At 32.5% G+C, this 27,967-nt stretch overlaps 2 long non-coding RNA genes and 2 pseudogenes across 2 annotated transcripts; 3 read left to right on the top strand and 1 right to left on the bottom strand.

The window, feature by feature from the left end:
- Window positions 1-34: 34 nt before the first annotated feature.
- LOC120121081 lies at window positions 35-22,478 on the top strand. The gene is made up of 4 exons (XR_005515957.1): window positions 35-47; window positions 9,581-9,588; window positions 20,510-20,522; window positions 22,303-22,478. It is a non-coding gene; the product is annotated as an uncharacterized LOC120121081 (long non-coding RNA).
- LOC120121074 lies at window positions 10,476-11,046 on the top strand. The gene is made up of 4 exons (XR_005515956.1): window positions 10,476-10,559; window positions 10,645-10,686; window positions 10,804-10,849; window positions 10,972-11,046. It is a non-coding gene; the product is annotated as an uncharacterized LOC120121074 (long non-coding RNA).
- Window positions 18,799-19,414, top strand: LOC120121064 (annotated as a pseudogene).
- On the bottom strand, window positions 20,861-27,967 carry LOC120121054 (annotated as a pseudogene).

Below are 27,967 nucleotides of genomic sequence, written 5' to 3' on the forward strand. Positions count from 1 at the left end.
ATCGATTTTCAAATTGTTTTCCTAACTACAATGAAACTAGGTTATTGGTGTATTTGTATATATGAACATCCAAAAAGAATCGGACCGTAAAGTACCATTATTCTTTTGGTTTCGTAACTGATTGGTTGTAGATACTTACTGCAAATACTGCATACGCCATTCACTTTGTAGTTGGTATCGTAAGAGACTACTGCTGAAAGAAAACAACAAGGTAATCTTCTTAGGGTTTGAAAGCTCCATTGATTCACCAAGGTTGGATAGAGAATCGAACATCATGGAGAAACCAAAGATGAATCAGATAAATGACAGTGACTTGCAATATACTCATATTCTTGAAAAACAGGTAATTGGGTAATAAGCCAGCTCAAGAATGAATTAAACTTTAGCGATTCATTTATTATTTAGTTATTGGATTAACCCTAATATAATGCGCAGGTGGAATCGGTTGATTTTGAAAAGTTTGTTGAACAAGTGTTGGAAGAGAGCAATAAGATTTGTGAGGAGAGATTGGAAGCAAAAAAGGCGATGGAGCTTGAAAAGTTCTACAAAGAAGCTTATGAGAATCTGGTTAACATGGAATGTAAAACTCCAGCTCACGTTAATGGCGAAGATGCTGAAGAACAACGTAAGGCTGTTGAGAAGTTCTTGAAAGATGCACACGACAACCTTCTTCGTATGTTTGATGGGGATTCTGAAACCACAAAACCAACTTCAGAATAATATGGAGTAATATAAGTATCAAACATATTATGAATGTTTTTTTATTATTAATTTGATGTTACTAGGTGGTATATATTTTAATTTTTTTTAATTATTGATAATGAAAGTTTAAATACATATACCGTCTTTAGTGTTTGAAACTCGAACTTCTAATAATAATAATCATTCATTTAACTACTGAGATAAATTAGTTTGCGACATTACGAATGTTTAAAGATTGAATTAAACATAATATAAATTTTCAATATAAACTTATATGTTCATATGGCTTAAAACTAATATATATTGTTTTTTCTCTCTCAAATATATCAGTTAAATTTATTTTAGTATAATAAAAAAGGTATAATTGACTATATAAGGTATTTTACATTTGATCAAATATTATCATATTAATTGGTTGAAACGATATTTCAAGGATTTAAATGCACAGTTCTAAGATAATATTATACTGTTGTTTCATGATTTTTATTTCGTTAATTTTAATATACAATAATAGAACCTCAATAAATTAATAATTTCTTTAAAATAATAATTTTTAGAATTAAATTCTAAACAACATAAGATATAGTTATTTTTAGGGGAAAATCACGTTTTAGGATTTTTTAATTAATCTAGGTGATTAGTATACATTTTAAATATTCTCAACTATTCGACAATAAAAGTTAAAATACCCGACAATCTCCGATGCTTGAACCTGGGACCTTTAAGAATAAAAATCACCCCTTTAACCACTAAAATAACTTCATTCATGTCATTATGAATGTTTAAATATCAAATTAAATATAATATATTTTTTACTATAAAATTATATGTTCATATAGCTTAAAACTAATATATATAGTATTTTTTTCTCAAAGACATCAGTTAAATTTATTTTAGTATGATAAAACAAAAGGTATAATTGACTATATGGTATTTTACATTTGATCAAATATTATCATAGTAATTGGTTGAAATAATATTTCAAGGATTTAAATACATAGTTCTAAGGTAATATTTTAATTTTAATATAATATTCTTTTTATATATATAATCTTTTAATTATAATATTTATTATGTCCATAATTAAAATAAAATTTGCCATTGAAATAATCACTTTTTACCATTGAAATAAAATGCATGGAAACGCGTAATTTGGCAAACCATCTATTACCAGACAAAATCTGCTCATTAATTGAAAAAGAATATACTAATTACATAAGGGGAAAAAAGCTCGTTCAAATTGGAAATCTTTCAAAAGAAAATCAAAGAGATTTTCGTCTTAATGCATTTAAAAGATTCGTTAACAAAAAATTGTGAAGAAATGTTGTTATAAGTGCTTCCTTCCGCGTAATTGGTTGCAAAGAAATCATATCATCTTCATTTTCATCCTCAAAAAGATTTTCAACAACACTAACTATATAATTAATTTATAAAACATTAACGATTTTCAACGAGCACAGATGAGCACAATTAACGATAAACATCATTAAATTAATTTATAAAACATTAAATTATAAAATACTAAATGTATAATTACAAATTAGTTAAAAATCTAAATGTAATTTAATTAAAATAAAATATTTATAAAATATTAGTTTTTATGGTAAACTATATCATTGACCACCTAATTATTTACCCCTTTTACTTTAATCACCGATTTTTCAATTTTGTCATTCGGGTCACCTAACTATTTAAATGTTGTCCCAATCAAGCCACCTGTTGTTAAATATTAACGGAATAGATGATGTGACAGTTAATAAAATTTGTATAATTATACATTTAGTCCTCATTACTTACACAATCTATTAATTTGGTCCTAACTTTTACTTAATTCAATAAATTTAATCTTTAATCGGTGACATGTGTCACCGTGTGATTGATTTTTTAATATTTTTTATTTAATAAATTTCATACAATCAAGTGGTGTCACGTGTCACCAGTTTTGAATGAATGAAAAATAAATCAAATCTATAACCATTGTTAGTGGGGTTTTGTATAATTATATGTTTAGTACTTTATAATTTAACGTTTTATAAATTAATTTAATGGTGTTCGTCATTAATCGTGCTCATATATGCTCTTCGAGCATGGCAACATCATCCATCAATAAATTATAGTTAATATTATTGAAAATCTTATTGAGAATGAAACTGAAAAGGATACAATTTCTTTGCAACCAATTACATGAAAGGAATAACTCATAGCGGCAACACCTCTACACAAATTTTTGTTGAAGTATAAGAACGTAACACCGAAACTTTTTGATGCAGTAAGATGATAATCTCTTTGATTTTCCTTTTGAAAGATTTCCAATCAAGTGGTGACACGTGTCACCAATTGAATGAAAAATAAATTAAATAAAAACCGCTACTGGTAGGGTTTGAACCTGGGACGTAAGCCAAAAAATTAAGCACCCTAACTACTAAGCTGGAGCACTAAATTTATCTAGTATACATAACATAACATATATAATTTATAATATAATTAATAATAAATAACCTTATAATTACTTAAATATTAAATAATTGAATAATTTGAAAATATAAAATATATATAAACAAATATTATAATTGATTAATAAATGAATACGCTTTATTTATATTTTAAATCACATTTAATGCAAAAAGTAAAATAAAAGTGAATTTAATATGTTATAATTGAAATGTATCATTTTACATATTTTAAATTAATAAATTGTCTCCATTATTATAATTTTATTGAACTCAAATGTATCATATATTATATTTTAAAATATTATAACATCGATCAGATTCTAATCTTATTTAACAAATCTATATTAAAATAGGCTAATTCAATAAAATCAAGTTTCCCCTAAAAAAATTTCAAATATATAGTGAAGAAATAATAAAATATAAAATTCTTACTCTAACCGGGATATAAACAAGTCAATGCATAAGTTAAAATGCTTACTACGATAAGCCTTCAACTATCACGAAAATTCTAAGCCAACTCTTCATTATATTTCAATTATAATATATTAAAATTATTTTTATTTTTATTTTTCATTAAAATGATTTAAAATATAAATATAAAATACATTCACGTATTAATCAATTATAATATTTGTGTATATATATATATATATATCATATTATCGTATTGTTTAATTATTTCATGTTGGGTTCTTATTAAGTCATTTTCCCTTTTTTTATTGCCATTAACTGTATATATTATGTCGTTATAAGTTTTTTATTTGAATGTTGCAGTTTAGTGGTTGGAGTATTTACTTCCTCTCCTCACGTCTTGAGCTTCAAACCTCATCAGCAACGGTTTTTGGTTCAATTTATTTTTTATTCATTCAATTGGTAACATGTGTCACCATTTGATTGGATTGAACATTTATTGAATTAAAAAAATATGGAGAAAAAAAAATCCAATCTCATAGTGACACATGTCATCATCTTATTGATGATTAAATTTATTGAATTAATAAAAAAGTTAAGACCAAATTAATAGAGTGTGTCAATAATGAGGACTAAATGTATAATTATACAAATTTCATTAATTGCCATGTCATCTCCTCTGTTAATATTTAATGGCAGGTGTCTTGATCAACAAGATTTAAATAGTTAGGTGATTCGATTGATAAAATTGAAAAATCGGTGATTAAAGTAAAAAGGGTAAATAGTTAGGTAGTCAATGATATATTTTACCCTAAAAACGAATGTTTTATAAATATTTTAATTTAATTTAATTACATTTATATTTTTAACTAATTTATAATTATACGTTTAATACTTTATAATTTAAAGTATTATAAATTAATTTTACACACTCGACGAACATTGTAGAATTTTTCTTTATCTATTAATTAATACCTCTTTTGTAACAAAAAAAAAAGTCTCTTTAAATTAATAAATTTATGTGGTCCTGACATTACTAATTTATAGAGATTTTATTATAATATTCTTTTATATATATATATAATCTTTTAATTATAATATTTTATGTACATAATTACAATAAAATTTATCATTAAAATAATCACTTTTTACCATTGAAATAAGATGTATGGAAACGCTTAATTTGGCAAACCATCTATCGCCGGACAAAATCTGCTCATTAATTAAAAAATAACATACTAATTACATAAGGAAAAGAAAAGGCCGTTGAAATTGGATATCTTTTAAAAGAAAAATCAAAGAGAATATCACCTTCATAATTTCAATGTTTGAATAAACCGGACTTATATATAAGAGGGAACCACAAGACAAAATGATGAGAAGCAGAAGTAGTGTTGCGTAATTAACAATGGCAAAGTATTCCCTCCAAGCATTCGCTCGTTTCCTGCTCTGTTTCATGATAGCAGCAGCAGTAGCAGCTGAGACTCGGCCTCTCCATTTGAGTTTTGTCCAACTCCAAGGCACAGTTTCAAGCAGCAATGGTGATATTCAGTACGGGCGGGCCATCAACAGGAAACTCGGTGCTTCAAAGGGGACTAACTGGGACCTTAAGAGACTCGTTCCGAGTGGACCCAACCCCGGTATATCTCCCAGCCCACCCTTAGCCTACTGAATAGGGCTACCTGCTTGCACGTTTAATCATTTTCCCTTTTCTATATAATTAATAAATGGGCCATTTGTTAAGATTATGTTCGGTTGCTTTTATTTAGTTTTCTAGATATTTTAAAAATAACCATTTGGTTATCATTATTTGTAATGTTAGTATTATTTCAGTCTTTGATTCATATTATCTCATTCTTATCTTTTTATTTATCCCTTTGCTTCAAGTTGAAAAATTTTCATCATTTATTTCTTTTAGATGTGTTTGATACATGATATAATTATTTGATACATGATAATTATATAAATATTTGACTTACTACAAAATTAAAAAAAAAAATTGAGTAGATAATCAGGTAAATAGCTAATTATTGTGTAATATTAAAAATTAAGTTGATTTTATATTTTTAAAAAATATTTAACATAAATTGTATTTTTAAATTTAGAGACCAAATTGAAAAGATGTCAAAAGTTAAAGGAAAAAAGATAAAATCATTCTCATTTATTCTTATTGGGATTTGATGAGATTTTCATGGCTTAGGTTAGGTGCAAAGTTATTGTGTTATAGATTTTAGTAACTGATGAACATTATGTAATTATTATATACTATTTTTTTTTTAAAAAAACCATTAATTTTTTTTAAAGGTAAAACACAATTTTTGGTGGTATTTGGAACCCATACAATTTGAGAAGTGAAATAAAACCATTTATCCTTTATTCTTCAAATTTCTTTAATTTCAATTACTGAATGTTCCAAAATCAAAGTAAAAGAAACTTTGAAATTCTTCAAATATTTTTAAGTATTTACAAAACCTAACCTTTAGTTTATAAATACTAAGTGTTAGACGTTCTTTGGAGCCCTTCATTTTAAATTCCAAGATTGGTAAGGTTAAGCACTAACCCCTAAATTAAGTTTAAGATTCATGCATGTTTTATTTTAAGTTTTGGTTTTCATTTTACTGCATTGAGGTTTTTTTTTGTATTCATGTGATTCAAAGAACAATAAATCATTAGAACCAGAAAAAAAAACCCTACATTAATGGAGTAATATGTCAATATGAAAAATTATAGGTTGAGATTAGATGAATATAATCAAAAATCTAGTTTGTATTCGTATTCGTATATTCATTAAGTTTGTACCCAAGAAGAATATTCATTATTTACATAATTACAATAAACTTTACCATTGAAATTATCACATTTTACTATTGAAATAAAATTTTTGGAAACGCTTAATTTGGTAAACCATCCATTTCCCGGCAAAACCTGCTCATTAATTGAAAAAAAATCCACTAATTATATAATTAAGGAAAAAAAAACTTGTTCAAATTGGAAGTCTTTTAAAAAACAAATCAAAGAGAATCTAACCTGCATCATTTTCCATGTTTGAACAAACTGGAGTTATTATAAGAGGGCACCATAAGACAAAATTGAGAAGCAGTAGTGTCGTGTAATTAACAATGGCAAATTCCAACAACTATTCTCTCCAAGCATTCACCCTTTTCCTGCTTTGTTTCATGGTAACGGCAGCAGGTGCAGCTGAGACTCAGCCTCTCCGTGTGAGTTTTGTCCAACTCGAAGACACAGTTTCAAGCAGCAATGGTGACAATCAGTACGGGAGGGGAATCAACAGGAAACTCGGGGTGATTAACTGGGACCTTAAGAGACTTGTTCCGAGTGGACCCAATCCTGACACATCTGCTCGCGGAAGCCCGAGCCCACCCTCAGGCTACTGAACAGCTATTTGCTTGCATGTGAAAGCATCTTTCCTTTTCTATATAATTGATAAATAGGCTATCAAGATTTGAATAATAGGATTACGTATCTCTAAGAAAGAAATTATTATTGGATTGCATCATATTGATACTTGGTAAACAAGTAAGATTTTAGTATTTATAATTATTAATAAATTATAAATTTAATTTAATTTCTCAATAAAAGGAATGATATAAATTGTTTTTCTATTAATAATAGATGAATACAAGTTAATATCTGTTTAATTTGAGATTAATTATTAAGCTTGATGATAAATTAAGTGATATAATTAATATTTAATTTAATTTAAAGATTGAGTGTTTAAACGTTTTTGTGAAATATAAAATCATATGGATAACTGCCTTTAACATGAACTGCTCGGACTTAAGTCGTTAACAGATTTTAATTTCTGTGTTCCTGTTTAAGAGAGGAAATTGTCAAATAACCCCATTATTACCAGAATTTCTTAGAATTTTCCCAAGTGGCTTTTGATATGGCATCGGGGATGACATTCACGCGGCGTGGTCATATTCCTGGAAAATGCTACGAAAATGACAAATATGGGTAGAAAATAGATTCAATCCATTTTGTCAAAGTCACTTTAGAAACGACATTGATCCATTATCTTTTTATTCTTATTACTATTGTTGAAAGGGTTTTAATAGTTGCTCCAACCCTATTTCATATCATTATTTTATTGTTTTCGCTCTTTTCTATTTAATGTTATAACATTGATCATGAATGGTCCATGATAATATTTATTATAAATCTACTCACTAGAGTGCGTACTATGCATATCTATTTAAGCTCGGTTGAACAACAAGAAGAGTAAGGGGCTGTTTGTTAAAATTGAATGGTTTAGCACTGAATGATTTAGCAGTCTGAATGATTAAGAGGCTCTGTATAATATAGTTCTGAATAGAAAATTTGTTTGATAATACATCTGAATGGCAAAAAATAACCATATTACCCTTCTGTATGATTTTGTGCCAAAATAAAATATATTTGTTTCTACCTTGTGAATAAATGCTAAGAAAATATTTTTTAGACAAATTATCAACAATCATAACACAATATAAAATCAAGTAACTTAAAAACACATTTTTTAGACAAATTATCAACATTCATAATAAACAAATCTACTAACATGAAATGACATAAAAGAGTGGTTTATGTTTTTGATGAAACAAAATACATAACAAGCATTCTTTTGTTCTAGACAATTCAACCCAAAAAAAATATTAATTTGAAGCATTTAAAAACAACTGATTAGCAATGTGATCACGTAGATTAGCCATATACTCATTGCTTTGAGGACCCAATTCAACTCCATTTATCTCGTCTTGTTCGTTTCCTTATGATATCCGGCTGACATTAACCTATTCACTTAATCATGAGGTTAACAATACCATCATTTCCTTCAAACATACTAGCTATAATTTTTTGCCCTGCTCAAGAGGTAAGAAACCTGTGGAAATAAATTTGCTCGATGGTTAAGGTCAAAAGACACTCCGAAAGCCACAACAAGACAATTTACTAACTTCACATCTCATGTTCATTTAACATGTTATATAATGAATAGATTAAAAGGGACAAAATGTAAGCATATAAAACTTACCAAACTTTAACTACAAACAGAACCATGAATTCGATTTCTAGATCTAAAATGTAAACCATAATTGAATAAGTAAAATAACATGGAAATAATAACCTCAGCATTTCATAAATCAAACAGGGTATATGCAACATCAGAGTACCAAAGTAACGATAGAACGCTTTGATTATTCAAAAAAGAGTTCGTTGAGGACGTAAAAATAAAACATGGCCATTCCACGCAGAGTGCAGCAATATTGATTCTTCAACTCTCAAGCAAAACAGCTCAACTCTTTCACTTACATGACAATATTCACAACTTTTGCAAGCATTAAATTTCGTAACAAATTTTGCAAGCAGATTGACATAGTGGCAGTGCTTAATGAAAGCAAAACATAGTTCCCTAGCTTTTTGTTACAAATGTATTTTAAATGACCCAAGTTCAGATTTATGTATTGAATAGAAGCCGGAGGACATTAACATTGTCTTATCGACATAGTTCTCAAACAACATGATCTATGTCAATGATTTATTCATGAACTAGAATGTTTAATTGCATATTTGCTACTTCACAAAAGAACACAGATTGACAACAAAATCTGTTCAAGACACAGGCTTATGAAGCCCATTTATTGCAGATTGAAACAAAGTCAACATCAAATTGTTTTAGGTGAGCATTTCTATAATCATCAAACACCGTCACAATACCATAACCACGAGGAATAATTTGAAAAGCAAAAACATGTAGGTGATGAGTATTTTTGCTATATTCAACCAACTTCTTAGAGTCAATAATTACATTTACACAATAATTAAAGTCATATATGCATAACTTCAATAATTACATTTACACAATACAATCATATTTTGTCTTTGCATATTGTATCCACTGCACCAAATCAATCATACTGACAATCAGATCTAAGAATCACATAAATAAAAACTCTTCCTTGGGTTCAGAAGGAACAATTTCCCTAATTTAAAATAAAAACTAAAATGCACTACAGCAAAAATAGTTTTTAGCGGCGGATGTACTGGCGTTTTTACTGCAAACGCCGGTAATTGTTTACATATAGCGGCGTTTTTGAACAAACGCCGCAAAATACTATACTTTAGTGGCGTTTGTATAAAAACGCCGCTAAAGAATCGTAATGTAGTGGCGTTTTTATACAAACGCCGCTATAAACTAGTATTTTAGTGGCGTTTTTATACAAACGCTGCTATAGACACGTACTTTATGGCGTTTTAATACCAAACGACGCTATAGACTCATACTTTAGTGGCATTTTTACACAAACGCCGCTATAGACACGTACTTTTGTGGCATTTTAATACCAAACGCCGCTATAGACGTACTTTGTGGCGTTTTAATACCAAACGCCGCTATAGATTCGTACTTTAGTGGCGTTTTACACAAACGCCGCTATAGACACGTACTTTTGTGGCATTTAATAACAAACGCCGCTATAGACTCGTACTTTAGTGGCGTTTTAATACCAAACGCCGCAATTGTCATAACCTAGTGGCGTTTACGTAAAAAATGTTGCTACTGAAAACTACTTTAACATATCGAAAAAAACCCTAATTTCATAGATTCAGTCTGGGCATCGAAATATATCTCCCCTCCCTTTTATCTCTTCGCATCCACTCTCATCCTTTGATCCTTCGATCTCCATTGTTCGATCCATCTTCCCCTTACATTCAACCCAGATATCTCCATTCTTTTCATTCCCCTCTTTCATTGCTTTTAGACATCTCTCTCTTCCATTTCTCTCTGCAGGCACAAGGCGCAACAATGGCTTCCAAATTTCTGCAGCTCTATGGTAAAATTCGGCTTTTAAATTCCTTCAGAAACCGTTTATTTCGTATTTCTTGAGTTTATTTACTTCTGGTTTTGATAGTCTACGATTTACTTCTGGGATCTGTTGCCGCGTTTTATGTGCTCATGGTGCCCTACACTAAATTGAAGAAAGCTTCAACATTCAGGTAATCTTCTTATTTGATTTCTTTCCGTTGAATTATTTTTTTCTTCATTTTCGCTAGTAAAATCTCATTATTATTTTTGATTAAGGCTATGCATGATATTCTTTATCATCGGCATCGTTTAGATAACGTAAGTTTACCTTCTCCATATCTTATTTTCTTTATTTTTCACTTTAAAACTATGCTTTCTCTGTAATATCTCTTAATTTTGTGCTTAGTTTTATGTTTGTTTTGATTCTGATATCAGTATGATCATTTGGAGTTTCCAGGTGTTGTTCCTCGCACTTTTATCGGTAAGCTTTGTTGCTTGTAAGAATGAGTGAGTTTAAGAAAATTTGCGTTTAAAACTACTTTGAATCAGCCGTTCTGATAAACTTGGACATCATTGTATGATGCTTATTTTTTTTTCTCTCAGGGGCATTGCTTGTGTCAATTTTCGCATCTCCAATTGTATTAGCAGTGCAACTGCTGAAGTTGCTAAAGATTTATAGTCTTATAATTGGTTAGTCATCTGAATACTCTTAGCTGATAGATCTTTGTTTGTTAATTCTAACTGAACTTTGTAATTCCTTATAATTCTTTTAAGACATGCTATGTCAAGGATGCCAATCACAGGATCAGCTAGCAGAAGAAAAAGGGAACATATTTTTGTTTTCATTCAATGAGATATTTGTGTATGTTTAAAATTTCTATCGAATCTGCATTGTTCAGTCGAAAGAATCGTGTTTTTCTTCTGCTCTTAGGGTTGTTTTGGTGATTTCTCGATTAAACTGTCTTCTTCATTATAGCTCTTTCATTCGTTACTTTTTAACATAAAAAAGACTAAAAGAGAGCGTTATTATTAATTAAATCATATGTGTATATAGTTCAAACCCTATTAAATTTACTAACATAGATATTATAATGTATATCTTTGCAAGCAAGAAATTGAATTCAATATTAGGTTCATTTAATCGAAACTTTGATGAGTGCAAATATGCGGTCGAATAGTATAATGAAGTATGAAATTTCGTGAGTTTGAAGGGAAGACCTATACTTGGGAATAACCCATCATGAGAACCTTGCTCACGCACGTTTGCTTTCTTTCTAACCTTTCCTTTTTCTGGAGTTTTGGAGCTTTTTCTGGGTACTATTGATTTAAAATATGTTGGTCCGATAATCTGTTAGAAGTTATCATGAAATTCAAGCTTGGATGTTCTGGACAATTATTAAGATCTATCTCTATATTTTGCTTATCATCATGAAGGTTGCCCATGCCATAGAGTTGTTGACTGCTGGGACTGACCATGCAGAATGTGTTGTTAACTTTTTTAACGTAAGATATAATGGATTTTCATATAAACTGATGATTATTTGGATATGAAACTAGAGATCAGGTTTGCATTGCCATGGATGGGGCCTTTTCAAGTGGCATGCCAATTGGAGTAAGACCTCATGAAGCAAATATCTGTGCAAGAAAATGACAGGACGATACTATCTCTGCATCATTGTTTTCCCATATAAACTGGATTTATCTCTTTGAATTTAAGCGCCTCATTGTGACGAAGAGTTTTGAAGAATGTGTAAGATTAGAAACAAAATATTAGATATTATTGTTTATTATAGTTAATAATGTTGAACTACATTATATTTTACGTTAATGTAAACTTTGATTTATTATTATGGATTCATTTTTCTTGTTATGGATTTAAGTTTGTTGTTATGGATGTCAAGTTATTGGAAAATGCTACAGGTTAAATTTGGGTAATAAAAGAGTAGAAAAAAACATTTGACAAATTAGTTTTAATTTGCAAAATCAATTTCTTTTAGCTATAGAGAGGTAATTAGCGGCGTTTGTATCTTAAAACGCCGCTATATACCAGATTTTGCGGTGTTTGTGGGAAAAACGCCGCTAAATATCAAGACCTATTGCGGCGTTTGTGGACAAAACGCCGCTAAATATCAACACCTATTGCGGCGTTTGTGGAAAAAACGCCGCTAAATCTCAACACCTATTGCGGCATTGTTGGAAAAAGCCACCAAATATCAACACCTATTGCGCGTTTGTCCAACAAACGCCGCTATATATCGTTACCTATTGCGGCGTTTTTGTTACCAAACGCCGCGAACTTTAGCGACGCTATTTGTAGCGGCGCTTAAAAACGCCGCTATAGGTATAAAAAAAACGCCGCAAATGTACAGTTTTGCTGTAGTGATGGCTCCTAAAATTTATGTAAAATGGGTTCACAGTACACGATAACTTTCAGGTTCAATCTCATCTCCAGAGGAACCGAACTTATGACACCATTGAGTGATAGAAACCCCATATCAAATGAAGCACAAACATCATTAAAGTTAAAAGAAATAGATATTGTTCACTTCGATTTCGATTTTTGAAGGTTTTCTCAATAATAGCTCCGTTCCATTTTATCTTGGAGTTTTCATATTTAAAAATTGCAACTTGAAAAAAGTCTAAAAGCAAATATATCCTGGCAGATTGAATGGGATGATAAAAGTAGGAAAAAAAAAACAAATCAATTTGCCAAAGCACATTAACACGGATCCAACAAGCAGGTAAAGCGAAGTAAACGTAAGAATTTTGAAGTAAACAAGCAAACAATGGACCAATAAATGACTGGAAACTCTAAGAAACAAGAGACGGAAAGAATCTAACTGAAATCAAGATTTGAAACGAAAATCTAACAAAAGATTTAACTGACTGAAGAAAAAGAGTTACTTATCAGTGGAGGAACAAGAAGATGGTGAAGAAGAAGTAACAACGAAAAGAACCGAATGTAAATGAATCCACGAAAATGACGAGGGAGGCGAGTTGAAGATGAAGACAAAGAAATAATTACCTGGTTGTGTTCTCTACGGTGGATGAATTGACCGAAGGAGGTGAACGACAGAAGAAGGATGAACGACCGAAGGAGGATGAATCGATTGCAGAACGTAGAGGAATTGATCTCTGTTTTGGGCTTGTAAACAAGAACGAGAGGGGTAAGAAAAAGGGTATTAGCGTAATGATAAAAAAACTGAATGATTAAGCGTGCTTTTTTAGTCTGAATCACTCAGCCCCTCCAAATCATTCAGAGCCATGATTTTGTGCGAACCAAACACGCTGAATCGGACCGATTTAGCGTTCAGATATGAATGATTCAATTCAGAGCCAAACAAACAGCCCCTAAGTAGAGGAGAAAAATGGAACGAAAGCTTCGATGCTTGATTTTGATGCGTCGGTGTTATGCATAAGCATGTTGAGCGGCGGTGGTGGCGTGATGGCACAAAGCGCGGCGGAGTGCAAAGAAGAGAGGAGAATACTTGTGAACGCATGCAAGGGCCTGATAACACGAAAGCCTCCGACATCATATTGTTGTGAGAGGTTGAGGGTTACACATGTTAACTGTGTATGTCCTGTAATAACGCCTCAGCTAGCAGCTTTGATCGATGTCAACTATGCTATCAAGGTTATTCAGGGCTGTGGAAGACAAGTACCCCGCCATTTCAAATGTGGAAGTAAGCTTCAAATATCTTATTATTGGGGACAGTGATGGACCAAGGGGATTTACGGGATAATCACGACTTCTGAAAATTTTAAATCTTATACAATTTTTATTTTTTTATTGATAATATATTTTAAAATTTTATAAATTCACTTGCAACATTAAATTCGTTGTCCGTTGAAAGAGTTAGTGTAATTACATGAATTGAATGATGCTATTTTCATTGTGTATGCAGGTATAACCACACCATGAGAAGATTATGCTGGGGAATAGTCCAGAATTCATTTCCTTTTATGGTATGATTATGGGCACTTTGTTGTCTGTCTAATAAATTTGTTTTGGGTACTGATAAGCTATGTTTGATGTATTCAATAAGTCAAGATTTTATTAGTGTTATACATTATATATATTGTGTTGAAACGATTTCTTAAAATTATTATTAAGTGATTTGTAAAATTTCGTTTTGATTAATTTAGTGCTTTTTTAAATAATAATAAAAACTCGATTCGAGGAATCACCACCAATCTTTGATAAGGGTGTGATTGGGCATCCAAAAATCGTCATTTTAATAAAAAAAATAATTTTAATATTATTAAAACATCGTTTTTAGGTCCACATTCCAAAAAATTGAGTTCGAGAGTCGATTACACATGAGAAATGGTTAGCTCCCCACAGCGCTCTAAATCGATACCTAATCTCTTAATTAATTGTCTTTGCAATGAAATTTACTAGTTACATTTAATTTAATTTAATTTAAGATCCCTTTAAATAACACCCTTGAATTTTAGGACGGAAACAATAATACTTGATTATTTCCTATCGAGAAGAAACGAAATCATGCCTTAAAGCATCCAATTCTTACTCCAATTGAAATAAAGACATATTACGTCCATTCAAAAATTATTATTGGTTCAAATTTCAAAATGCATGAACAATGATAAAATAAATCAATTTAAATTATAAATTACCAATCCTTTTAGAAAGACGAAAGATGTTCGATTATTTAAAGACGTCGAGATCGAAACTTTTATAAGTTCTAACGATTTTTTCGACGAATTTAAATAGATGAACATTTTTTCTCTCGTTCCCAAATTTTAAGCGTAATCAATTTTTAGGATTTCACTTAATGGGATATACTTTTATTTTAAAATTATCGAAAGTGACTTTCTTATAAGTTAAGATAATTACTTCACAACGACCTTAAAATGAAAGGGTATTACCCTTAGTCTAATTATTTAAACGAATCAAGTGATTTTATGGGAGATATCATACATATCAATGAATAAACAATAAAACCTAGATCTATATGTTCATGTGAATGCACACATATACACAATATTTTAGAACAAGCTTAGATGAATTAATACTTTGCTTTTATCCCTGAATTTGGCATACAATATATACATAGACATCTTAAAATAGAACTAACAGGTATATTTGGTCTTAGTATATCAAATAAAACATCATATCCCATTAATTGAAAAGAAATTAAGGACGATTAAACGTTGATAAATTAATATATTTTAAAAAAGGAAGGTGACCACCCTGTATGCGCATAGTGTTCATAAAATGTATACCTTGATCTATTATAAATTAACATAAACGCATGCACAGTGATGGTAGCAAAATCTGGAAACCTATTTAGGACAAACAAATATAAAGACCCATCATCAAATTAATCCAATAAACATCAGGACGTGAAGCACAAAACTCTCATATTCAGGGCACTAAAGTCTAATAAAACCAAAAGATGAGGGACTAAAATAAAATTAACAATTATGAGCCAAATGTACAAGCATGGATAAACTTAAGAAAAATGAGCTTAAGGACCAAAATGAAAATATCGTGAAAATATAGACAAAAATTAGAAATTAGAAAAGTCTCGAATTGAGGACTAAAATGAAATAAATTGAAAAAAAGGTGTGGCCCATACCCCCTCCCCAAGCGCAGAAACGGGTACCCTTACCCTGGACGAAACGGTTCCGTTTTAGCGTCGCTATAAAAAAGATATTTTGGGTAAAAATTTTCCCATAATTCATTTGCTTCCCCTTTTTTCTTTAAGCTTTTCCCTCTAGCCTAGCCCGCCGCTCTCTCCTTCACTACCTCATCTATTTCTTTTTCACACTTTTTCTTTGAAACCACGCGGCCACCGTGACCGCCACCTCTAAGGGCTCCGACGACGGGCCAAAAATCTTAAATCCTTCCAACCTGGTTTTTCCCACAACTTCATCAATCTCTCTCTGTGTTTTCCTTAGCACCTATGGGCTGTTGATGAGTTATGCAAATTCGCACTCGCACTTGTATCTGTACCGGCTGACGGCTGTTAGAAAGTCCTACATAAAATATTTGCATTTGTCACCGCGGACAAGATTAAAAAGACTGAAATAACACACACACACATATACTAACCAAGATTAAGGACTTGATATGATTTCTGGTTAATTGAACCTCTGAATGAGCATCTTCAAAGACGTCAAGCAACATATCCAGAAAATCCGGGCTTCATCATCATCATCTCGCTTCTTGTTTTTTCTTACTTGTTCTCTGTCACTTATAATCTTTTCCAACAATTTATCATACCTTCTACGGATATCCTCAAATCTCTTTCTGAATCCTTGTAGATCCAAGTGCTTGCAGAATGCAGAACCATATAACATCAGAGACATTGAATTCGCCGATGATCTGAGACACTTATCGCACTAGGTTTCGGACCCCATCGGCCTGTTCTCCGTTCGGACCGGTAACACCATTGGACCTGGAGGAAGCTTGGAACGTTTTTGATGGAAACCATTGTTTTAACTATAAGAAATGAAACCAAGAACAAGGTGACATACGAGAAGAATGTAGATCCTGGCCGACTGAAAAACCATTTGAAACACCAAAAGAAAATGATTTTTGATCATTAGAATCTCCTTCCAAACAAAGAGCTATGTTCAGATTGTATTTGTTTTAACAAGATACAAATATAAACAGAATACTCCAGCCGTCCTGCACATTTATTAAACATAATAACAATAATACGATACAAATATTTATAAAAAACTTCCGTCTTCAGCATTGGAACTAAGTGTCTGGCCATGACTTGCGATACATTTCTGTAAATTGACAACTGCACAATAACACCATATAACAAGCATAAACATGAAAAGCGCTGGACGGAAAGCTTATTAACAATATACAAGGGCGGTATAATTGCACCGAGTCCAATAAGTATAGGCTGAAATTTTCTCCTCTAATATAAATTCAACGCTAAAAGCTCTGTTCAAACACTCCAACTCAATTTACTCAGCTCATTCAGTAAAGACAAGGTTCGTGTAATCATCTTGTTAGGGTGAAAAAGAAAGATAAAATGGAGAAAATTTTGATTGCATTGATGCATACAACGACATATGAAATGAACAGGGATTTATAGAAGGTTATTTCGTTTTCTGACAACGGAGGAAGTTAAAGATTTTTTGCCATATTGTTGATGTTGTTCTTCAATTTTGCCTCCTCTTTAGAAAGAGATTTATGTTTTATTTTTAAACGAGAATATACTGGTAGTCAAAAGATATTGTGCATGAATAATGTAAATTCAATTTCTTAAATATGTCACATCAGATTTTTGTAACCGGAATAATGACTATTAGTAACTAAATAACGAATTTATTATAAAATAATAATATTAATAATCATTCCGTATTAATAAAACTTTAATACTGAAAAGAAATATTAATATTTTAGTGACAACCTGTATATTTATCTTAAAACTTTATGGTGCATATTATATTCATTCTAGGCCTAAGCCCAATAATATTGATTCGATCCAGGTGATTGTTAAGTGTTAAGCCTTGAGTTAATATGTTACTGCAACGTCAACAAACAACATAAAAATATAATGATATGAATTGTTTTACTTGAATTTAATTTTATTAGTATTTATGTTATATAAAAATTAAAATAATGAAAATTAAAATTTTATCCCACCCTCAATCTCACACTGTTTTATCTTTAAGACAATTGTTAAATATGCGTTTAGTACCTAAACTATCAGTTATTTTGTTTTAGTACATAAACTTTCATTGTTTAAACTCATACCTAACGTTATTTTTTGTTTATTTTGATACATCACCGTTAAAAACTTAGATCAATTGTTATAGTATGGCATTTTTTCATGGGTAAATTGCATCATCATCACTCATCTATCTTCTCACTCATATTTTAGTCACTAAAGTGTTAAAATTTTATTTTTGAAATGAAAAAGTGCCATATTGCAACAGTTTTCCTGAGTTTTTAACGACGATACCAAAATAAAACAAAAAATAAACATTAGATATGATTTTCAACAAATGAAAGTTTAGGTATCAAATAAAATAAAAAATAAATATTAGATATGATTTTAAAATAAATAAAAGTTTATGTAGTAAACGTATAATTTACCCTTAAGGCCGTAAACAAAATAAATAGAAAATAGGCATCAAAGGGTCTAGAACCTGCACGATTCGGTTGCTCTCTTTTTGATTTGCACAGTGCTGCCAGGTGCTGAGTTTGGTTGTTGCTAGAATCTTCCCAATTTTCCTACACCAGAAATTTCAAGAATTTACCCACTTTTATCCACATATAAATATCCCCTCTAACCTTACCATCCATGCAATAAAAATATAAAATTCAACAATAATCAACTAGCAGCTAGCTTTCCCTGTTCTGTCGTCTTTTTAAGTCAGTGGTTTACTTCCAACTTCCAACTTCCAATTCAAGAAGATTACATAACTCTCATTCTGTACATATACACCATGAGGCTCTTGCTGTTGCTCTTAGTGTGTTATATTGGCCTATGCAATGGGTCGAGTTTGCTGCCATTCATGGACAACCAATACCCAGTTGGTGGCAGTCTCTTGCTCCCTGATCCGCTCCGAGTGTTGGAACAAATCCCGCTTGCCCTCGAGAAGGACGAGAGCGTAGCACTGTCGCCGGCGAGGGTTGATTGGAAGGAAACACCGGAGGGGCATACGATAATGCTGGATGTGCCGGGGTTGAAGAAGGAAGAGCAAGATCGAAGTAGAAGAAAACCAAGTGCTGAGGGTGAGTGGTGAAAGGAAGAGAGAGGAAGAAAAGAAGGGCGACCATTGGCACCGGGTTGAACGCTCGTATGGCAAGTTTTGGAGACAGTTTAAGTTGCCTGAGAATGTGGATTTGGACAGTGTGAAGGCTAAGCTTGAAGATGGGGTGCTTACTTTGTCTTTGGCCAAGTTGTCTCCCGACAAGATTAAGGGTCCCAGGGTTGTCGACATTGCCGGAGGAGAAGCACTCAAACTCAAGGGTAATGATGCCAAGCAGGAGCTTTAGAGTTTTCTTGGCATTTCTCCAGGCAGCTTAAGTTAATGAATGTAAGAGAACAAAATATCACTATAAATAAAACATTTGTAATGAGAGACTTGTCCACTCGAAATTTGAGTTTCGTAATGCAATTATGGGTGTTTATAATTATTTTCTCTGTTTCCCTCCCTACGTTGATTTTGTTGATATGTTTATATCAATTAAAAAGTATTTTAGAATTTTATATTTAAGACATTATTTGATTAATTGCAAGAGACAATAAAAATAAGTAATGTTTTAGTATATTTGTCACAATCTTTTTTTTTTATGCATTTTAAATGATTTTTTAATAAAAATTGTTAATTGAGAAATGCAAGTATTTCTTTTATGCTTGCATTTCATAAAATGCAATGAAAGAATTAATGTACATACAATACAAGGAGCCTACTATAGATTATTTACTCTTTGATTGTTTAAAATCTGAAGTATGTCTCCACAAAAAATTAAAAACAATTCTAAGGGAAGAAACCTAAGGTTTATTATCATTTAAATAAAAATGAGGATTACTTAAAAAAGAAGTTATCAAATGCTTCAATTTTAATATATGTATATACATATATACACGTCATAATAGAAAAAAAAATTAATGGCTGTATATTTGAACAAATTTGTTAATTAATGTAAACAGATATAAATAAATTTATAAGAAAAAAATGTCTTAATATTCCCCTTTATGAAGAAATCTATCAAAGTTAAATTTTCATAATGAAATGATCCAACTAAAATGTTTGCCTGAGCGGTTTACGGTTATTGTTTTGTTGTTGGAGAAATAAATTAGGCAAAATCGGCCCAATCCAAATGGGTAAATTATTTAGCCAAGATGATCCGGAAATTATTTTAGATTTACGATATTTGTTATAGTGCACGTGAAATTCATCACGTCGGCGTGACGAGTTTTATAAAATATATTTAAAATTAAAACTCGTCACGGAGGCGTGACAACATTCAGTTATCATCATCCTCGTGGCGAAGAGGTAGGATAATATAAAATTATTAAAAATAATTTCATCAAGATGATAGAGAAAATAAATAGTAAGAGGTTCCAATTTTTGAAAGAACGTTCCTAGGCTCTACTAGATTCCGAGAGAAAAAAACTTCTACCAAGTTGTCAAAAAGAAATAAGCATCAAGTCCCATTTAGATTTTTCCCAATGATGGTTTGTTTCCCCACAAAAGTTTCTGTCATCGAGGCAGTGCCTATTCAATCTTAAAGTATAGGAGAGCTTTCAAGCAGCCAACTTAACATTTATAAAGCATAGCTGTATTTTAACACTAACATCACAAAATGGACATATACAGATTCAGCCAATTATGGACGTATCCAAAATGTCAAAAAAATTTAGGTATGTTGGCCCTTCCAAGGTTTACAGGCTGCTCAATGCATGCTATTTTCCATTCAATTTGAGGGAAAAAAGAAAGAAAAAAGAATGGAAGTTAGCGGAGGAAGAAGTTACTTGGGCAGGGATGTGCCTATTAGGGCAGCAGCCCAAGATCACTAGCACATTGCAAATGACCCAAAACAACAGCTTAAAACAACTAATCGATCAAAACAATACTGAGATGATTTGAAAAGATTTCGACCACAATTTACCTGATATTGGCGGCTATCAAATAGCAGTGCTAATTTCCTCTTGTCACGCTTAATTGTTTTAGCATGTCCTCCATATAAATAGCGTCGATGACCCATTAAGAAGTGGGGGAATTTCCCACCTTGTGTCGTGACAAATACTTCATTGTGAAGACAAGTGCTGCCAACCTAGATGAATGGCCCTACATTATGAACTAGAATATTACAAAATTTATTCATTTCCAGCTTTCTTCTTTCTTCCTCGTCCAAAGCAATTATTATTAGATTTTGCTCTGGCCGATCTAACAAAGCAACAGGTTAAAAGTGAAATTGGTACCTTGAATATAGCAAGTTCTTCTGGAGTAGCCAGTGTATCCTTTGTTTCTAGAAGTGGAAACATCTGCTTAAGGGGAGCCATGTATTTTTCTGCTTTGTAAATATTTCCAGCGGCAACAAACACTGATGTATTTTTATCAAAACCCATGCCCCTAAGCATCATTCCCACCTACAGGACCAAATTAATAGATCAATAAGTTAATGAATATTGATGAATAACTTATGCCCTACCACAAAAAGAAGCAAAACAAGTTATAGTTGGATACCTCCAGAGGAGTTAATGGGCATTTTCCATCCACACGATTTGCATCTGGCCTTATAACTCTTCCCCTTGGCCTAAATTTTCCTCTCCAACTTCTTTCTCGCGCAATATCCATCTCCTCTTTCTTCTTCCCACCATCATACTCGCATCATGAAAATGCAACCATATCCTTCCCAAAGAAAAATATCTTTAAAAAATAAAGCACAGTGGCTAAACAGAACTCAAGAATCGATGAATTATTCATCCGTGTACAAGGAACAAGAAGAAAACCATTTCAAACCGAAGATGCACTGAAACATAATTTCCTCCACTATGGGAGCTATTCTTGAGCATCCTCTCACCCATTTTATCCGCAAGCGTCCGTATAGGTTCAGAAAACCTCAGTGCCTCAAAATTGGATAAGCATCTAAGCTCCTGTAGGTTTGAAGGAACTGAATATGCCAACCTTTTAGAAAAGGGTGCAATGCGAACAGCCCTGAAAAGATGAAATCGCATAGCAATTAACTCATATCATGTTATGCGTTACAAATCAATGTCAACATATCATATTCCCTGTTGTTAGAAATTAAGCATGGGGAAGGGTAGATGATACCAAAGAAATGATAACCGTACATCTCGAAAATATTAGCAGCTCTAACTGAACATAACTAAGGTATTATAACATATAAAGATGTTCTATAACAAATATATGCAAGACTTGAGACTTAAACCAATCCAAAAGAATAAAATCCTCAAATTTCTTCAGATATATGTACATAAATATATACAGCATGAATTAAATAAGATTATGTTCTAACCATCACAAGACATGTTTAGTGAAATAAACAAAGTTGAAGAACTATAATGCTATCAATAACTGATTTCCTCTGAAAACGAAAGTTTTGATAGTAATGAGATCACCATGAGCAATCTAGAGATGAAATTGGTGTCATGTGTGGAATAGATAATGAAAAGACAAATTTTGACCCTTTGGAACTTTTTTTTAGAAGTCTACATGCTGCAATTTAAAGGCACTTCCCATTAGTTATTTGAAAATTGAACTTTTGTAAATCTTTCCTCCTTACTCAGAATGCTGAAATTTTCCTGAAATTCATTTAGCTGTCCCAGACCAAAAGGAATTGAGAAGGATCCTCATAACTGATCCAGCTAGTTCAGAAAGTTTTTACAGCATTAGACTTTATTCTTATTCATCATCCTTCAGTCAGAAATTGTGTTTCGTATAGAGGTGAATATACTTCGCTACACCAGACCACCTAAGTTTTCACCTGCTCCTCATTTACATTTTAAAAAGGAATTGCAAGAATATTGTCATTGATTTAATTTTCCCACAAGTTTGCTTTTCTCCAGGGAATGTATTAGGATATACCAGCTTGCTTCGTTGTTTTAAGTTTGTAATCAGTTAGCTCAGTTAGTTCAAGTTAGTTTATTAGTTAGCTGATTAGTTAACTGTTGTAATTCAGTTTATTAGTTAATTTTATAGTTGTATATAAACCAGCATTGTAACCTTTTCTGATATACAAGAAGCATTATTCATTTTCTGTGTTCTTGATCGTTATATGGTATCAGAAGTTTGTGTTTTTCTTCTCACGCTTCATCATGGTTGAATCGCTGAATGATAGTTTTGATAATGGGGCAAATCCTTATTACTTACACCAGTCTGATAATCCTGGTATGATATTAGTAAGGCAACTACTTTCCAATGATAATTTTCATAGCTGGAAAAGATCAATGATGCTCGCCTTATCTGCCAAGAACAAACTCGGTTTTGTTGATGGATCCATTCAAGCTCCTGATCCATCTATGGTAAACCAGTTCAATGCTTGGGCAAGAGCAAACAATTTGGTCAATTCTTGGCTTCTCAATTCAGTTTCCAAAGACATTGCTGCCAGTTTACTATACCATACGATTGCTGCTGAAATGTGGAATGATTTGGTCGATCGTTTCCAGCAATCAAATGGACCACTTTTGTTTCACTTAAAGAAACGATTGTGCGAGCTTGCACAAGACAAACTGTCAGTAAGTAATTACTATACTCAGTTGAAAATTGTTTGGGATGAACTGTTTTCAATTCGACAGTTATGTAGTTGTCTCCAGTGCAATTGTGGAGGAGTACAACGCATGCTTGCTGAACAACAGCAAGAACAAGTCATTCAATTCTTAATGGGGCTAAATGAGTCCTATGCTCATATAAGGGGTCAGATTCTGTTAATGGATCCTCTTCCTCCCATTTCAAAGGTTTTTTCTTTAGTTGTTCAAGAAGAAAATCAAAGAAACATGCAATCTCTTCCTCCCATTTCTGAGCCTGCATTTGCTGTCAAAGCTTATCCTGGAACGAACACTCGCAAGAACATAACTTTGTGCAGTCATTGTAACCTCCTTGGACATACAAAGGATAGATGCTATAAACTGATTGGCTATCCACCTGGTTATAACTCCAAGAATTGGTCTTCTTCGAATTCTTCTCGTGTTAAAAATTCTCAAGGTTCTCAAGTCATCCATACCAATTTTGTGGTTTCTCAACAAGGTTCTTCCACTGTCACTTAAGCTTTTACTCCTGAACAGTGCCAGCAGTTGATTGCCATGCTTACCTCTCAATTACAATCTGCATCCTCTTTGGACATTCCTACTACTTCAATCAATACTACTATGCAAGGTAAGATCATATCTCACATAACTGCTTCAGGTGCTGGAATATTTGATTATTGGATTTTAGACTCGGGAGCTTCAAGACATATATGTTGTTCAAGGAATAATTTTGAATCACTATTTCCTATAATGAGTTGTTCAGTCACTTTACCCAATGGATCCATCATTCTAGTAAGCTTTGCAGGCACAGTTCGATTTTCATCTGACTTTGTGTTACATGATGTAATGTTTGTTCCAGATTTTCAATTCAACTTGCTTTCAGTCAGTGCATTGTTGAAATTCTCTGATCTTAGTGTGTTGTTTTGCAAAACGGACTGCTTAATTCAGGACCTTCATCAAGTGATTGGGAGGGGTGAGCTGGGTCAAGGACTCTATTTGCTGCAAATGTCCTCATTCAAAACCAATGTCTCATGTAATAATGTTTATAGCATTTTGCCTAGTGACTGGCACAATAGGTTGGGTCATCCCAGTCTTCATGTTATGAATCTTCTCAAGGATGTTTTGGCTTTAAAGAATGTTAAAATGAAAGATTCTTGTCAAATTTTCCCATTGGCTAAGCAACAAAGATTGCCATTCCCAGTTTCTTGTTCTCATACTACTCGACTGTTTGAGTTAATCCATTGTGATATATGGGGACCTTACAAACACAAAACATATTTTGGCCAGACTCTTTTTTTAACCCTGGTCGATGATTTCTCAAGGTCTATCTGGGTATATTTGTTGCAGCATAAGTCCGATGTCAATACAATTATACATGCGTTTATATCAATGATCAAGAAACAATTTGAACTTGATATTAAGTTCTTTAGGTCTGATAATGCTCCTGAATTAAAATTCACTGAATTGTTCACTAGCTTGGGTATACTTCATCAATTCTCATGTGTTGAAACACCCCAACAAAATTCTGTGGTTAAAAGAAAACATCAGCATTTGTTAGTCGTTGCTCGTGCCTTGTATTTCCAATCAAAGGTGTCAATCAAATTTTGGGGTGATTGTTTACTCACTGCTACATACTTAATTAATCGACTTCCATCACCTGCATTGAGCAATAAATCTCCTTATAAGGTATTATACGGTCATCTACCTGATTACAGCAGACTACGAGCTTTTGGTTGCCTTTGTTTCGTTTCTACATTGAAGTCTCAACAGGATAAGTTTTCAGCTCGAGCTTTACCTGCGGTTTTTCTTGGATATCCTCCAGGTGTAAAGGGATATCGTGTTTATGTGCTGCAGAGCCAGAAGATTGTTACTTCTCGAAATGTCGTATTTCATGAAGGGATTTTTCCTTTTTGAAATACAAATTTATCTGACCATTCTGTTGATTGTTTTTCAGGATTTTTGCTTACCAAAAGCAGTACATGACATAATTGATATTTCACATGTACATGGGATTGAACAGGTTCCTCTTGAACCTACTGATTCGAATGGTGATGCTTCTTTTGACTCAAATGGCTCAACTAGTGGTGCTTCCTCTGAATGTGTTGATTCACATGACAATGTTCCCTTAGAACCTACTGACTCGAATAATGGTACTATCTCAACTGATGCTTTTTCAATACCAGTTCGACGTTCTTCTCGTACATTTCAAAAGCCATCTTACCTTCAGCAGTATTACTGTAACAATGCTTCCTCAAAATGCTTCTATCCTATTGAAGATTTCCTTTCTTCCTCAAAACTCTCAACTGAGTATGGAGCTTTTGTTGCAAATATCTCCTCTGTTGTTGAGCCATCCTATTATCATCAAGATGTAAAGTCCCTAACATGGAGGAATGCTATGAGTGACGAACTTCGAGCTATGGAGGATCTTAAAACATGGACCATTGTTCCATTACCTGATGGAAAGAAGGCAGTTGACTGTAAATGGGTCTATCGGGTGAAGTACAATGCTGATGGCTCGATTGATCGTTGTAAAGCCAGGCTGGTTACTAAGGGATTCACACAGGTTGAGGGAATTGACTACATGGACACATTCTCACCTGTTGCGAAGATGACTTCTTTTCGAGTCATGCTTTCTCTTGCAGCAACACGTAATTGGCATTTGTTGCAATTGGATGTAAACAATGCTTTCCTCAATGGTGTATTAGATGAGGAAGTTTACATGAAGCTGCCACTTGGATACAAATCTGAACTTAAAGGATCTAATATGGTTTGTAGACTCCACAAATCCATTTATGGTCTGAAGCAAGCTTCCAGACAGTGGTTTACTGTTTTTTCTAATGTTGTGATTCAACTTGGCTTTCAGCAATCTCCGTTTGAACACTCTTTGTTCACAAGGGGATGTGGAAATAAATTCATTGCTCTACTTGTATATGTCGATGATATTGTTTTGGTTGGGGAAGACTTACAAGCTCTTCATAACATACAAAGTCTTTTACAACAGCATTTCAAGCTAAAGGAGTTGGGACCCTTACGTTATTTTTTGAGCTTTGAAATTGCTAGGAATAGTTCTGGAATTATTCTATCCCAGAGGAAATATGCGTTACAGCTACTAGAAGATACAGGCTGCTTGGGTATCAAACCAACCGAATCACCCATGCCTTTTTCATTGAAGTTAAGTGCAAATGAAGGAACTTTACTCTCTGATCCTCAGGAGTATAGACGATTGATAGGCCGTCTGTTGTACTTGACTAATACAAGGCCAGACATCGTTCATACTGTACATTTATTGAGCCAATTTGTTTCCTCACCTCGCCTGCCTCACATGACTGCTTTAAAACATCTTCTGACATACATTAAAAGCTCTCCTGGTCTCGGTTTACTATTTCCAGTTCGATCCACCAATCATCTGAGCATATTTGTTGATTCATATTACAACTCTTGTCCTGATACAAGACGTTCCACAACAGGTTTTTGTGCTTTCTTTGGTCATAGCCTGGTTTCCTGGAAATTGAAGAAACAGGATGTTGTTAGCCGATCTTCCTGCGAGGCTGAATATTGAGCTATGGCTATAGCTACGTGTGAATTGGTTTGGCTTGTCTCTTTGTTATCTTCATTTCATGAGGATGTTGATTATGCTAGGCTATATTGCGATAATCAGGCTGCAATTAACCTTGCAACTAATCAAGTGTTTCATGAAAGAACAAAACATATAGAGGTTGATTGTCACTTTGTACGAGACAAGGTAAAGGCTGGGTTCTTGAAGCTATTTCACGTTCGATCCTCTGACCAGTTGGCTGACATTTTCACAAAAACTCTTCGGCCTCCTGTACATCGTGATTTCATTACCAAGCTGGGCCTTTTTAACATACATGCACATCCAGCTTGAGGGGGGTATTAGGATATACCAGCTTGCTTCGTTGTTTTTAGTTTGTAATCAGTTAGCTCAGTTAGTTCAAGTTAGTTTATTAGTTAGCTGATTAGTTAACTATTGTAATTCAGTTTATTAGTTAATTTTATAGTTGTATATAAAATAGCATTGTAACCTTTTCTGATATACAAGAAGCATTATTCATTTTCTGTGTTCTTGATCGTTATAGAATGAAATTTAGGTACTCATAATAAGGAGAGCAAAATGCCTACCCCATTGCCTTTAGTTTCGGGAGAACCTTCTGGAGATAATGAGCCGGACTTGACCAACCTTTTACTCTCAAGTTAACAATGTTGCTAATGTTATTGTCAAACCTCTGAAGTACATCTTCAGGGAGCTCTCTGACAACATTCACATGATTTCTAAGTGCATGTATAAAGAATTCTTCATCAAAGATATCTCCAAACTTGCTGCAATAAAATGGAAAACGACAAGGAAGCATATTAAAAGATTGAAA

This window comes from Hibiscus syriacus, unplaced genomic scaffold (genome assembly GCF_006381635.1).
Source record: "Hibiscus syriacus cultivar Baekdansim isolate YM2019G1 unplaced genomic scaffold, ASM638163v2 tig00001120_pilon, whole genome shotgun sequence".
Classification (NCBI taxonomy): Eukaryota; Viridiplantae; Streptophyta; class Magnoliopsida; order Malvales; family Malvaceae; genus Hibiscus; species Hibiscus syriacus.